The sequence below is a fragment of the Cajanus cajan genome, chromosome 5 (assembly GCF_000230855.2).
Source record: "Cajanus cajan strain Asha chromosome 5, NIPB_CcT2T_4, whole genome shotgun sequence".
In the NCBI taxonomy this organism is placed as follows: Eukaryota; Viridiplantae; Streptophyta; class Magnoliopsida; order Fabales; family Fabaceae; genus Cajanus; species Cajanus cajan.
The window spans coordinates 12,767,909-12,781,041 of record NC_138521.1 but is presented as its reverse complement, the minus strand read 5'-3'; the positions used below and the strand labels follow the sequence as shown (position 1 = coordinate 12,781,041).

Here is a 13,133-nt window from a genome sequence, read left to right as displayed (position 1 = left end):
ACCTCCTTTTTTTGCTTTTGTGCGAGGAGAGCAACAGTGCTTCTCCCCGCTTTTCTTCGTCTTTCTTTCGCTCCAAATCACGGAAAACAAACACATATTTTCCTCACCTTTCGTTGCTCGTAAACAGTACATTCCCGGAAACAAACACTACCTAAAAGATTAGTTCGACTAAAAAATAACTATATTTATCAAACATATTATTATTTTATCACTGAATGTCAAATAATAGTTAATAATATTACAACTTCAACATTTACTATATTAACATTCAATAACTTGACCAAAATTGTAAATTTTACATAATTGTAGATTAAAACTATAAATTAAATGTTATAGAAAATTAAAAGTACAGTACCGCAAAAAATACACTATTAATTTATATTTTTTAAATACAACTTTGGTAACAATATTTAGTTTAGATATATTTATTATTTCAAAATTAATTAGTATTTTGTGAGGTCTATTAACACATATTTTAAGCTCTCAAAACTTTTATTATTAAAATAAATATTTCTTAAAGCTATAAATATCTTAAATTTGATGCATGAATAAAAGTTACTAAAACAAATTAAAATAACTATAAATAATTTCTGGAATGTTCTTATCACTTTAAAGATAAACTACTGATGCATTAAATAATGTCAGAAGTTGGCATAGAAATGATAGCAGAAGGGGGAATTTTTACGCATATAGAATTTTTTTTAAAAAAATTACAAAAATAACATCTGTTACTTTATTTATTGAAGTAGAACCGATTTCTGTTCATGCTCAGAATTCGGTTCTTCGAGAACCGAATTCTGAACTTCAATTTTTTTTTTGTTATTAGAATTTGGTTTTTGGGAACTGAATTTTGAGTTGTTTATAAATTTTTCTTTTGTTTGTGGCCCATTTTGGGCGAATGTTAGAAGAGGAACGGTCCATTCCGGAAGTAGAACGGACCGTTCTGCTTAAACACAGTTTTATTTTTGACATAAGAACGGGCTAAAATAACACTCTATGTATTTAAGCAGAACGACATGTTCTGCTTCTGAAACGGGCCGTTCCACTTTTAACATTCGCCCAAAATGGGCCACAAAAAAAAGAAATTATAAACAACTTAGAATTTAGTTGTCCGATAATCGAATTCTGATAACAAAAAAAAATAAAATTTGAAGTTCAGAATTCGATTCCTAGAAAACTGAATTCTAATCATGAATAGTGATCAGTGTTACTTCAATAAATAAAGTGTAACAGATGTTATTTTTGTAAAAAAAAATTTAAAATTCTATTTACATAAAAAAATTCGCAGAAGGGGCCACTATGGCATTGGCAGGGGAGAAAGATCGGGACTGCTATGAAGGCACTGGAGTTGGGATCTTATCCAAATCCAAAGGACACTCCTTACACCCCAACTGATAAGAATGTAAAAGAGCATCTGCAACGGACTGTATTATATTACTATCACATTAATTCTGACTTATTTTATGGGTTTTTTAAATTTTAGTAAAATTATTTCTATAAATAATTTTACTAAAATTTAAGCAATTTATAAAATAAGTCAGAACTGATGTAGCAATGATGTGGTACAAGGAATTACTTATAAGTAACTCTCATTGCAAATATTCTAACCACAATGATATTTTTTGGCCCCCAAAATTTTAACACCGTTCAATTTTGTGTTCTCTAACTCTTTCCCTCCTCAACCACTCACCTTAGCCATTACTACGTTTTTTACCGTTTATGCAGAAATTCTTTTCGAATAAATAAAACAATAATTTAAATTATAAAATATTAAATTAAATAATTATTTTATAATAAATTTATTAAAAAATAGTATTATTTAATTATTTAAAACACGATTTAGATAATTTTTCGAAAAGTGAAACATAATTCAGAATAATTTATATCCCATCTATGAGATTAGACATGCAACACAATGCTTACGTACGATTCTTTCGCGGATAACAGAAGTGAATTAAATTATCAGTTATTTTTTCTTGGTAAGTATATACCGTGTTTTTTTTAACCTGTTTAGTGATGTGATTTAACATCGACGGAAAGGATTAGAGTAGATTTAAAAAAAATAATAAAAACACTTGAACTTGATGAATGAATTTTGAAAATAATAGTGTAAAATTAGAATTAGGTCTCATAATTTTCATATTCTCTCAAACAAGAAGATCCTAGTGAAATTTGAGACATAAATATATAAAATTATCAAATTAATCTTGTATGTCTTTATTTATTTGTCACACTCCCATAATCCACTACAAAGCAGTTATGTGACAAAATAATTTGCAACTATTATGTGTTGTGTTACTAGAGATAACATATATTTTATATTTTATTAGGATTACTATTATATGTGTTGTTTTTATCAAACATTTATTATATTTTTCTCTTAAATTATATATACAAAATTTTATATTAATAAAAAATAATTTAATATTTTATTCTTATAAAATAGAATTAATATAATATATATATATTTTAAAATATAATAAAATATAAATATTTTGATTATTTTTAAATTATTTAGTTTTAAATTTTTTTTTGATATAAATATATAAATTAATATGAAATTATAATTTAAGGGTTGAATATACAACATTTACATTTAATATAAAATTATTAAACTTTTACAAATTTAATAAAAAATAAAAATAAAAAATTAATTTCCTAAAAATCTTACTATATATATAAATTTAAATTAATAAAATAAAATATTAAACAAATTTTAATTTTTAAAATTTATAAATTTAATCTATTTATTAAAAATTTTAAATTTAATAATTAAATTATTAAAATTAAATATAATTAAATTATTAAAATTAAATATAATTAAATTATTAAAATTAAATATAAATAATAAAGTATTAAATCAAATAAATCTATTTCAAAATACTTTGATTTGACAAATTTCTCCATGTATATATATATATATATATATATTAACCCCAACGGAATACCCACAACCATCCTCACCCACCACCTTCTCCACCATCTCCTTCGGGAAAACCCCTAACTCCTCCAACTCACTTTCAAACCCTAATTCCCCTCTCACTCCCCTCCACACCTTCGCAAGTGGGAGAATATGGCCTCTAAGATGTCTCCGTGGAGGGGTGGTTCTCTTTCGTCTTCTGCGACTATGGTTATGGTGTTGCATGTTGATGTTGCCATCGATGAAGCATTTCGAATCCTTTTCTTATATGCAGCTTTTATATAGAAGGATGAGTAAGTAAAGATGGGAAACTGAAAGATTGCGTCCTTTCAAATAAGTGCATCACACGTGGGCTTAAAATGAAAGCTGTCCCCAACATCCATACACACCTATTCATCATTGTAAACACTGCGATTATCGGAATTTTGTATATATAAAAATATCTTCTTTTTTTTTTTTTTAAATCAAAATATAAATATAAAATTTAGATATATTTTCAATCCTTAAATTTAAAATAAATTTATTTTTAATTTTATAATTTTTAAAAAATTATTTTAGTTTCTCAAATTATCCATAATATATCTAAAAACTAAAAATAATGTCTTGGGATAATTTTTCAAGCTCAATTGAATTTATATTAATATTTTTCTTTTAAACTTATAAATAATAACTAAAAAGAGAATAAATTAAATTTTCATTAAAAGCAATTAGTACTTGGAAACTACATTAAAATTTCGTCAACATACATAGCAACGATGTAGGAGCACGTAAAAGCAAGAATCGAATTACAATTACCACAAATACTTACAGGAGAAATGCTCATTAAAATAAATTAAAAATGCATACAAAGAAGGGTAAACAAATAGAAAAAGGTGTATTATGTTGGGATTTCAAAATAATATTTTAACATAAAAAATTTAATTAAAATTCAATAATAAAAGAGAAAAATGAGTATAATTTTTTTTAATCTTTTAATAGATAACTAATTTTAATTTTGTGTCCTTCGAATTAATATTTTTATACTAGTAATCTATGTCTTTATACATTTTTCATAAATTTGAGTTTCAACAATATATTTAATATTCCCTAAAAAAATATATATTTAATATCTTGATCTATATTCATTAACTATTAATATATAAAAAATCTATCGATTTAATTTTAGGTTGTGTTTAGTTGACGAATTTCAAAACAAAACATGTTGAATAAAAAAAAAATTATTGTCAAATGTCATGAGAGTTTGATTTTCAAAACTAAAATGCCCAAATTACAAAATTATATTTTCTTTGTTTTGAAAATAATATAATTTTTTTGAATTTTATTTCATCTCCACTTTTATCAAACATGTTTTGTAATGAAAATCGTAGTAAAAGTTAAAAACTAATATCTAGCGACCACTCCAAACATTACCTAGCTACTTATGAAAGTATAAAAATATATTTTTATGTATTCACAATTAATACTTTTAAGAAATCTTTTATATTAAGTAGATTTTATTTATTTATTTATACGGACTAAAATATGTTTTTAGTTTCTTATCTTATTTCTTTTAGTTTTCTTTCTTAAATTTGAAATTTTTTGCTTTGAAACCTTAAAGTGTTTTTGTTATAAAGAATAATCTTTTGTTAAATTTTTCATAATGTTACTAATTTTGACTGATGCGATAAATATTCATATAATACATTATGTCGGCCAATTTCTCATATATTAATAATGATATTTTATATAAAAAAATTAGTATTTTAATATGTGTATTCATAGATTAAATATTTAATATATATATATAAATAAATATTATGGTTAAAAATATAAATTGTATTTAAATTTATATAAATAAAATTTTAAAAAATAAAAATTATATTCCTATTTAAAAATAAATAATTTATATTATAACACAAGAATATTATTTAATTATTAATGATTTATTTAAAAAATATTAAATTTTACTTTATAAATAAATGTGATAAAAATTAAATTAAATAAAATATTAAAATAATTATAAAAATATTATTTTAGAATAATAATATTTAAAAATATTATCATGTAAGATAATCGTTCACTTTAATATTTAAGTGTTGGTTTATATTGTGAATTAAAATTATTTTAAATTATTTTAAATTATTTTTAAATATTAAATTTCAATTTATAAATAAATTAAATAAAAATTTTAAAAATATGTATCAAAGAATAATTTTTAAAAAATTTATATGATATAATTGTTCGCATTTAAAATGATTTTTTTAATTTAAGAGATAAGATTAAAAAAATTAGAGAATAAAAATTATATTTAGGTGGAGTATTCTATTTCTGGGGACAAGTAAGCTTGTAAATTTATGAAAATTTGTAGAAGGCATGCCTCAAACATGTGTAATGATTCATGCAATAAGAGCACCTCCAATGGAGGGTGCTTAATGGGTTCCTTATTCTTAAGCAACGTTCCTTATAAAAAATCCCGTTGGACTTATCCTACATGGCAGCTGAGTTTCTTAAATTTTTTTGTCAATTTCTTGTACAAGCAATAGTCTTTAGCACTGACAAGAAGAATTTCATTGGTTGAAATTTATCTACGTGGACCACATTTATGAAAAAGAAAAACAAAAAAAACCATGTTCATGTCCTGTTCGTTGTCCGGGAAGGTTTGGCAACGCCGGCCCGTATCGCCAGTGGCCGTTCGAGCGTCACCAGTCGCGCATCGTCGGTCGCGTGTCTCCGGCAAGTCCTCTACGCCCCGCACGGCAACCGGCCAAATCCCTCCGCCCCCCATGCGCGACCCCTCCGCCCCGCACGCCAGAAGCCACCGCCTCCCGTGCGCGACCGCCAGAAGCCACCGCCCCCCGTGCGCGACCGCCAGAAGCCACCGCCACCCGTGCGCGACCCCGTACGCGACCCCGTGAAGAAAGAGTGAAGGGAGAGTGAGTGACGGGAGAGTGCAGAGAGTGAAGGGAAAGTGTAGGGAGGGAGAGTGCAGAGAATGAAGGGAGAGTGAGAGACTTTGATAAACAAAAATAAGAAAAAAGAGATGTTGGAGAGATGTTGAAAGCCGTTGGAGAGACGTTAAAGAGCCGTTGGACATTTATGTATAAATTGATGTCCAATTTTCAATTCATTTGCACTTTATTTTTCACATTGTGTAGTTCATTTGCACTATATTTTTCACATTGTGTAGTTCATTTGCACTCTATTGTTCGGTTAATTTGCATTTCATTATCCAAGTTTACAATTTATTTCAAAAATTTTACTATTCACGTTTACTATATTCGCATCCAAAAAAATTATTTTTTTTTGTTCATTTGTAATTTTTTTTATATTCTACCACATGGATCCCAATCAATTTAATTTTCAAAGTTATTTTAATTTTTTACAAAACCAACTGTTGGATCGAGCGCTTACCACTAGGCCAAAAGGTATAGCTGATAGTCAGGGCGCAACTCCTTTTACTTAAGAGCGCAGCAGCCCAAGCGCTATGATTCGATAGTGACTTGGCTCACCTAGCCTCCACCACGAGACAATTGATGCAACCCGCAACACCAACCACCACCTCCAACCCCTTCTGATGAAAATTCTCAAAATCCTCAATTTTTTACATACCCACCACCACCACCACATTCAACCAATGATAATTCTCCAAATCCCCAATTTTTTTATGTATCCACCACTGTTAAGTCTCAATTTTACCTCTTTTTGGATGAGACTTATTGAACAAATTCCACTCATCCTTTGAACCATTGCAATATAATTGTTCTCTTTTTGGTTCATTTTGTGTGCAGATATAACTAACCCAAATTCAGCTAACAATACCTTAATACACCTCATTTTTTGTGCAGGTATTGAGCTAGTGACTTGAGGATTGAAGACTCTTAGGATTGGAAACCTAAGAAGCTAAGGAGCAGAGAAGAGGTTCTGCGCCGGGCTCAATATAACCCGCGCTGGGCGTGACAAAAACAGAGTATTTCATCTCTGCCAGTTATATTGCGCCGGGCGCAAAAAGAATTAAGCCGGGCGCAAAAGGAATTGCGCCGGGCTTGTGTTGAGACAGAGAGTGCTTGACTTCTCTGGAAGAACTTGCGCTGGGCGCGAAGAATTGTGCGCCGGGCGCGGAACCCTAATCTGATCTCCCAGGCTCGTATTTGAAGCCATTTTCGGGGATCTTTCTCTCCATTCACACATTGGACGAGTTTTAGGAGCTGTGGAAGGGATTCCCGGAGCTTGGAGCTGTTCGTGTGTGGGTCTTTCCTTCGGTTTCTTCATTTCTCCCTTCATCTCTATTTTGTTTTGCCCTCAATTTTGAGTGGTTCCACCCATTTTTTGTGGGGTTAGATGTAACCAACGAATTCTAGTGTAATCCTAACGTTTTCAATGATATATATACATGTTGTTTCATTCATTGTTATGTTTGTTTCTTTGCTTAATGCTTGCTTTGGATTGATCACCCTTTGCATGATTTAAGGTTCCATTGAGTATTGGGAAATACCTTTGAAATTAGTTCTGGAACATATGCCTAGTGGAGATTGTATCTAGGGATAGAGCTTGACCCATTAGTAGTCTTAAACCCTAGCCCGTAATGCGGGTGTAGGTATTGGGTACTCAAGGGATTGATATTCAATATCCGCACCTAGGCTCTTTCTCTAAGGGATTAGGTTTGAGTAAACTTATGGGTTGACTAAGCAATGAATTTAACAAGAGATTAAGGATTCATTAGTTTAACGTTTGGTGAAATCTAACCCCACAACCTCACAATTTCACAATATCATTTCTAACCTTTTCCACTCACAACCAAATGTTTTTATAATTCTTATTCCAGTAGTCATGATCTTTAATTCACATTCACATGACAAACTACAAATTGGAATTATTCTTTAGTCACGAATAGTCAATAAATGCTTATATTATCTTCTAATCCTTGTGGATACGATATTTTTTTACTACTTGAACGGCCGGTATACTTGCCGTGTTTGAGACCGTTGATTGAATCAAACTAAATTACAATTATAACAAAAGCACTTCAACGGAAATCTCAACAACCACCACCACCACATTCAACCAATAATAATTTTCCAAATCCCCATTTTTTTATATATCCACCACCGATACCAACCAATCCCAATATAATTTTTAGGCCTTCAAATTTTTCCGAAACAGATTCACCAATTGGTTCCGTATCCGAGTCTCAAGTAGGGCTAGAGAACATCACACTTGATGTTGGAAGGCAACAAGGAGAAGAAATATCTACTAAAAAAAATCACGTGTAAGTTTTTCTGTTGAAGAGGATAATTTACTTATTCAATCATGGCTCAACATTTCGAAGGATCCAATTGTTGGAGTTGATCAAACTGGAAATAGTTTCTGGATTAGAATCAAGGAGAATTACAACAACAATCGCAATCAATTTCTAGTAAGAAATCCAGGTCAGTTAAAAAGTCGTTGGTTTCGAATCAATAAAGCTGTTCAATTATTTGTCAGATGTTATAAACAAGCTCGTGATAAAAAAAATGTGGCAACTCAGAAAAAGACATCATGGAAAATGCATATAAAATTTACTCGCAAGATGTAGGTGAAAAATTCAATTTTGAGCAAGCATGGCTATTATTAAGAGATGAGCCAAAATGGAAATCTGAATCAATGGAGAGCTCTTCCAAACGATCAAAGATTTCTAAATCTGGGCAATACTCAACGTCTTCTAACACATATGCAACCAATGATTGTGAAGAATATGACCCAACAACACCAATGTCTCATCCAATAGGTCAAAAAGTAGCGAAGAGAAAAAGTAAAGGAAAGGTTGGCGAAACATCTTCCAACAAAGAAGAGTTGGATAACATGACAAAAACAATGTTAGAAAGAAGTGCTGCAGTTAAGAAATTGGCTGAAGCGAAGGAAGCAGCTAACTTTAGTGCAATGTATGAAATTCTCATGAAGGACACATCTGGAATGACTGAGAAGCAGCTCAAAGATCATGAATTGGCTTGTAATTTTATTAGGCGCAAATTAGGAGATTAAATATTATTGTAATTTTAATTTATGCAAATTAGACTAGTTTTATTGTAATTTCTTTTTATTATGTAATTTCTCTTTATTATGTAATTTTTTTTATTATTGTAATTTTTGGTATTTCATTTTATTAATAAATTTATTTTTATGATTGTAATTTTTTGTATTTTTTTATTATTAAAATTTTTTATATATTTTTTATTATGTAATTTTTATTATTATTGAAATAGGAGTTGTAAAAAAATTGAGGTGTCAAAAAGTGTAATATGAGTTGTAAAAAAGTTGAGGTACTTATAAGCAATTTTCATTGAAATAAGTTGTAAAAAATATAATATGAGTTATTTATGAGTGACGTGGCACAGTGAGATTCATTTAAAGTGGTTAAAAGTTGCTTATAAGCAACTCCGATTGTAGATGCTCTAAGGTGAGAGCTGTCGCAATCCACCACTAAATCATAGACTCAAAGAGCACAACGCCTTCTATATATGATGTATGTATGCTATACTTTTCGTAACAACTGATATTCTTGTTGAATTTTGTGGATAAATTTCCGCTCCCGCTCCTATCCCCATCTTCATTATACAGCTTTTTTACTTTTTACCCTTTTCACCGAAGATACTTTTTTTTTTTTTTTTTTTTTGTACTCATACAGTTCAAATACAATTTTTCATCCCTAAAAACAAGAAGTTTCCATGTAGACACCCAAATATTTATTATTCTTTAATTGTAACTGGTTTCTTATTAGTTTTGGTCATTCTAGTTCATTGAAATCTACAAATCATTCTCATTTTTTATTATAATTTTTTTAAATATTTTCTTGAATTCATTCGAGACGCAAGAAAAACTCAAATTTAGAAGAGAATATGGTTCATATATAAATAAAAAAAAAGAAGCAAGTCTTACATTAATTAGAAATAAAATAATTAAAGAGTATATAAGCCAGAGGTAAGCCTTATCTTATAAACTGATTTTGTAGGATTGAATTAGGCTTATAACCAACGTTTTAAGATAGTATCAAAGGTATCTAAATATATTCTAAATGGGTTATTCATTATTGATACACGTTCCAAACTCAATAGTGTTGAGCATGAAGAGTGCATTGGAGAAAAATTCTGGTCCGCTTATTCTAAATTATAAAAAGGGTCAACCATCGTTTATCCATGTATTAAGCCCAAAAGTGTTGACGTGAATGAGTGTAATGAGCAAAAAAAAATTTAAATTCAATATCAATTAGAGATAAAGACAATTAAAAAGTATATAAATAAGAGATAACTTTCACCTTACAAACTAAATTTATAGAGTTGAGTTAGACTCATAGCCTACATTCTAAGAGTACATAAATTCTTTTTAGAAAAACTATTTTTCTATTTATTTTTATTTTAATCTTAAAGTATTTTAAAAAATGCATACAATTTGAGATCAATAATTAAGTTAAAATATACTTTTTCTAATTCATCTTCAATCAATAAAGTAAAGTGTGGGTACCCCCACTAACTTTTTTCATTTTATTTAACATAATATTATTTATAATTATAAATTATTTTTACCATTGAAAATATAATAAAAATATAATTTATAATATGAAGATAATTGTCCCCACAAATTTACTTAGTTTGATTCTCTCCACCTTTTCAATAAAATATTTTAAATACCTTTTCTTTTACTTAGTTTGATTCTCTCCACCTTTTCAAGAAAATATTTTAAATACCTTTTCTTTTATTATTTATTTTTGTATTTATGTACTATTTTTGTAATTAGTAAAAAAAAATCTCTCCATTATTCATTTCAAACTACATTTATTTTATCTTTAAACATGTAAGTTTAAATTTTTTTAATCATATATCTCTTGCAATATGCTATCTTTTATTTTTATTACTAAATTTTAATATTTCTTTTTTAATTATAAATAGTTAAAAATAATCTTATATAGAACATCCTGGTCGGACAATTCATAAAAAAAAAAAATTACGGTTTGATAGCTGTCAGGATATAAAAAGAGAGAGCTACTTAAGCAATGAGAACAATGAGCAACACATTTTTCTACTTTATTTTATTTTGAATTAAGGATATCTTCAACTATAGTATTGAACTTTTACCAGGAAACAACATATTTTTAAAATTTTTATTATCTACTATGATATAGCTAAATTGTTAGCAATGAATTCCTTAATATATAATTTTTATTATTAACTGAATTACATTGAAAATTATAAGTTATTACTTATTATTTATTATTTAATGAGTCTCGTAATTTTGTAATGGAAAAAGTTGTTGATAGCAAGGGCTCGGGTGCTGCATAAAACACTTGTGGGTATCTTAACTCTCAACACACTATATGTGTTCCATAATTTTTCAGAAATATAAAATGGGAGGCACGTAATTTATTATAAGTGGTCTCTATGGTCCAATAATATGTCTAAACCTCATGTGCTAAAACATTATCTCAAAGGCGTGCCTATTTAAGGATCGATTGGTGTATGCATGTGTTTGAACTTTGAAGGAATGTAATAAATGACACAACAACATGCTATCAGATCTAACAACACGACGATGGTGCCAACAAATTGTTAAATGCTTCTTACTCATCATACGGATTTCTTTTCCCTTTTTGGAAAACTTTGCTCCATATCTGTCTTCTTCGGACCATCTTACTCCATTCCCTGTTTTAGCCTTTTAGGGAATTTTTTTTTGTTTCATATGACTGGGAAGGCTATATATCAAAGCCATCATAAAGGTAATGATAGGTGATATACACTGCTTTTAATATATTATTTTATTAATTCACATTATTAAAAACCATAAAATTATAGGTGAGAATTCATCAAATAAGAAATGAGAATAATTTTTGTTGTTTTAAATAAATTTTAATCATTAAAAAGTATATTAAAGTGTATTTTCTTAGCATTTTTGTCCATGGATATGATCTACGTAATGTTTCAAAGTTAACAATCAAAGATTAATATACAGTCATGGGATGAAGCTTTTACTATCTAAACATTATTTTAACATACACATGTAGAAATCGAATCTAGGATTACCAGGTCAATCCCCTATGTCCTAAAACAAACTTTACAATTACAAGTTAAGAGAGTTAATTTAACATTTTTTTTAGTTTGATAAGGAGATATAACTCCTTCCACTTGAACTAATGACTTTTAATCATTGTATTTGTCTTTTTTTTTTTTTGTAAAGATAGAAAATATTACAAAGATAGTTACAAATAGAGATTGAATATAGTTCTCATGTTTCTACTACTATGACTCTTTTTCTCAATCATTATGCTAATCCTGGTAGTCCTTTGCATTTGTCTTTATGAATTAGTAAGTATAACATACTCCATTTATTTTCAAAAAAATATGCTTTTTTAGGAATTCAAGATTATATGTTAGAAAAATAATTTTAAATGGTAAACATTTTTTTTTTGTAATTAAAAAATAACAAATTGATGTCCATTGATTTTTGTGGGAGTCAACCCACCTATTTACACTTTTTATGACTCCTTCTATTCCACATACTAATATAGACATATAAAATTAACTATCATAGAAAAGAATTCTAAAACAAAATATCTTTACTAAATAACTCAATTTCCTTGGATAGAAGTATCACCTCTGAACAAAACCAAAATAATAACAATAATAAAAAGATCTAGGGGGAATAACTACAAATTAAAAATATAACATTAGGTCTTAATATATATAAATTTAGTGAAAAAAAAATAATTTAAAGTAAAATGAAATGATAAGTGATTTACTAACTTTAACTTTGTGTTATTGCTTGAAGTTTAGAGAAGTTTTCTTGTAAAGAATACTTGATTGTTGAAGTTTGAAAAGGCTTCATTATTCAAAGAATACTTGGGTAGTTGCTTAAAGATACAAGCCAAAGAATATTTAAGTTGAGCCAAAAGTGGCTTGTAAAAGAATACTTGTATTTTTGTAAAAGATAGTAAAACTTGATTGAGTTGATCAAGAATTGAACGTAATCTCAGTGATTGAGATAAACCATTATAAAAATAAAATGTGTTCTTTGCTCTTGACTATTTGTCTACACTCTCACAATTACATTACTACTTCACTATTTCAAAAAGTGTTGAGCTTTTGCTAGACATTATTCAACCCCTCATTCTAGTGTCTTTCTTTTCTTTATAATTTGGTATTAAAGTTTATCCTTTTACGTGGTTGAGCATCTAACTATGCTAAAGAAAAAGATCCTAAGATGAAAAGTA

At 28.2% G+C, this 13,133-nt stretch overlaps 1 pseudogene; it reads left to right on the top strand.

Moving 5' to 3' along the window:
- The first annotated feature begins 8,153 nt into the window (after positions 1 to 8,153).
- LOC145957845 (glutathione S-transferase T3-like) lies at positions 8,154 to 9,342 on the top strand (annotated as a pseudogene).
- Positions 9,343 to 13,133: the final 3,791 nt, after the last annotated feature.